The following is a 3408-nucleotide window of genomic DNA, read 5'->3' on the forward strand; positions in this document are numbered from 1 at the left end:
CCACACATCTACTTACCTCTATACACATCATTTCTCTGTACACACATTTATTAATTTAATTATAGATTATTGTTCTTATTCCACACACTTCATATTCCAATTATACACTAACTTATATCCTTATACACACACCACATAAATCCTCATTCCATACACCTGTACCTATTTTCAATTCAAACCCTCCTTCACACACCTGATATTCAAACTTATGCTTCAAGAAAAACAAAACCCAAAAAAATAGTGTGTACAATGAAATGAATATTTATTGTTTAGTATGAACATAATGAACCGTGACATGTAGATTGAACAATTTGTATTCATAAGAAAGCCCAATGGAGGGCTTCAAGTCCATAAATGCACCAAGACCAAGAGATGAAGCATTGGAGGATCCTAAGCAGGAAGCACTCTTAGTAGGAAAGTTAAAAGGAACACTTCGTAATATAGTTCCTTCTTTTAAGCATCCATCCATACTGAAAATGATGTTTGTAAGGAGTTTTCTGAGATAGTTCATACAAAGCCAGCCAGTTCTTAAAAAGAAGTCCCAGGATAAATTTTTTAATAAACTTGTGTTGATAAAGATTCTCGGTAATATTCAAGAGTTCTTAGAAGAAATCGTCCAGTTTAACTCTCCAAAGAGCTTTACCGGTAAGTGCTAAATCGTCATTTTGATTTAAGATATAATTGTCATTAAAATAATATTTTATTAAGTGTGTAGATAGAGGTAAGTAGGTGTGTGGAAATAGAATTTTCCAAAAAGAAATGATAAACAACTCTCATCATGAAACATACGTGACTTCTATCTAACCATTATCAGATATGAAAATCATGATGAAAGTACATGCAAATAGTGGATAAACAAGAGTTTAGCTATGGTTTGTCTAACAAATCAAAGGATGCAGCAAACTTATGCTTCAAGAAAAACAAAACCCAAAAAATAGTGTGTACAATGAAATGATTATTTATTGTTTAGTATGAACATAATGAATCGTGACATGTAGATTGAACAGTTTGTATTCATAAGAAAGCCCAATGGAGGGTTTCAAGTCCATAAATGTGCCAAGACCAAGAGATGAAGCATTGGAGGATCCTAAGCAGGAAGCACTCTTAGTAGGAAGCACTCTCAGTTCTTCGTAATATAGTTCCTTCTTTTAAGCATCCATCCATACTAAAAATGATTTTGTAAGGAGTTTTCTGAGATAGTTCATACAAAAGCCAGCCAGTTCTTAAAAAGAAGTCCCAGGATAAATTTTTTAATAAACTTGTGTTGACAAAGATTCTCGGTAATATTCAAGAGTTCTTAGAAGAAATCGTCAAGTTCAACTCTCCAAAGAGCTTTACCAGTAAGTGCTAAATCGTCATTTTGATTTAAGATATAATTGTCATTAAAATAATATTTTATTAAGTGTGTAGATAGAGGTAAGTAGGTGGGTGGAAATAGAATTTTCCAAAAAAAAATGATAAATAGCTCTCATCATGAAACATACGTGACTTCTATCTAACCATTATTAGATATGAAAATCATGATGAAAGTACATGCAAATAGTGGATAAACAGGAGTTTAGCTATGGTTTGTCGAACAAATCAAAGGATGCAGCGTAAACTAGCAAGAGATGGTTTAAGGTTCTTGGTACCGCATGCCTTTTCTTTTTGGTAGCTCAGGAACACCTCTAAGTTAATAGAATTAGGGTTGGATGTTTGGAGTTGGTGTGGATAGATGAAGTTAGATTAGTATGGTGTTTTTGCCTCAGTTATTCATGCCCATTAAAAGAGGAGGGTGTATATATAAGCCTATGAGACTTGGGGGAAAAGCATATACATATTAGGTCAAAATCCTAATGTTGTATATACATAGTTGCACGGCGTGTCGCCTTGCCATAAGCAGAATGGAAAACAAAATCTTGCAAAACTTGATTGCGACTACACATCGTGAATGCGACCACATGTTTTTTCTAATCTGCGAACTGTCTTTGCAGCAACAGGTGTTGACCTATGGTTTGACCATGGAATGTGGCCTCACCTTTTGATCAATGGGTTCCACTTTGCTTCGCGATGTAGTTCAATTTCTGAGTGTAGTTCAATTTCTGAGTGTTTTGTGTACCCTCGTGTATTTAATCAGTTCACAATTGACCTTTTAGAGAAAAACTTGATTTTGAATATTTCTATTGAACAACGGGCAATTTGGAATTGATTAGCTTGCGATCACACACCTCTTTTACCTTTTTGAAAACATTTTGAAACACTATTTTTTGCCAAGGTCGAAAATATTTTTGAAAGTTGGCTTTAATCAGAGGACTCTCTCGATTAGCACCACCATCATTATTGTCTAGAAGCATTTAGTGTGTCGCAGAGGAGGATTAGAAAATATTTTGATAGTGTAAAGAGAAGAATTTGGTGGTGGGTGGGTAGATGAAAATGAGAGTAGTATGATAATTTCATTTTAATATGATAATTTCATTTTAATATTAGAGGGTTTTTGGCAGGGCATTAGGGAATATGTACTTACTAGAATGTGAAGAGAATTCGTATTTTTGACAAACCTCAAGGGTGTACTTGTAATTTATTCAATTACTATTTGGATCACATCCAGGAAAACTAGGAGCATTTGTAAAAGACAGAAGTTTGTTGCTTGATTGGCAACATAATTAATTTCTAAGTACAGTGTTGGTTCTTGATTTAAAATTGGATAAAATTTAAGCGAAATGAATGATTTGTAGTATTTGTATTAGATTTGTATTTTTCTTTATTGATTATGAATTTCGGGCTCTTTGTGACATTTTGACATAGTAACTCGCACCTTATATTTCCTTGTAAATTTGTCAGATTTATGTCAAGTTTGCTTGCCGGTTGAATTTGAGTTAGTTTACTAAAATATGATATATTAATGTTATCATAGAAATATAGTAAGAATAGGTACTTTGGCAAAAACTTGAAATGTGAAACATTTTCTTGATTGATTATGAATTTCGGGCTCTTGGTGACATTTTGACATAGTAACTCACCCCTTATATTTCCTTGTAAATTTGTGAGATTTATGTCAAGTTTCCTTACCGGTTGAATTTGAGTTAGTTTACTAAAATACGATATGTTAGTGTTATATGATGGAAATATAGTATGAATAGGAACTTTGGCGAAAACTTGAAATGTGAAACATTTTCAAAAAGATTGGATTAAGGTTTTGTGGCTTGAGGCATCATAATGGGAATGAAAGGGTTAACGGAAATCCAAGTGAGGTATGTTTGATAGTAAAAGGTGCCTAGTGTGGATTTTGAAAAGGAAAAAACATGGAAATGTTTGTTATTGTGGAATTTTCAAATTGTTTAAACTTATTAATTCTATGCACTATATTGAGTTGAATATATAATATAGGACGTAAGCATGTAAACCTGTGACAGCTCGTGTAGTTAGTCC

General features: G+C 33.1%; 1 long non-coding RNA gene across 1 annotated transcript in view; it reads right to left on the reverse strand.

Annotated features, from left to right (window-relative positions):
• Window positions 1-551, reverse strand: part of LOC145807952 (uncharacterized) — a 1821-nt gene extending 1270 nt beyond the window's left edge. The window contains exon 1 of the long non-coding RNA XR_014351386.1: window positions 1-551. This exon is cut by the window's left edge and continues 864 nt beyond it. This is a non-coding gene — a long non-coding RNA (uncharacterized LOC145807952).
• Window positions 552-3408: the final 2857 nt, after the last annotated feature.

This window comes from Camellia sinensis, chromosome 14 (assembly GCF_055761805.1).
Source record: "Camellia sinensis isolate YWXY chromosome 14, ASM5576180v1, whole genome shotgun sequence".
In the NCBI taxonomy this organism is placed as follows: domain Eukaryota; kingdom Viridiplantae; phylum Streptophyta; class Magnoliopsida; order Ericales; family Theaceae; genus Camellia; species Camellia sinensis.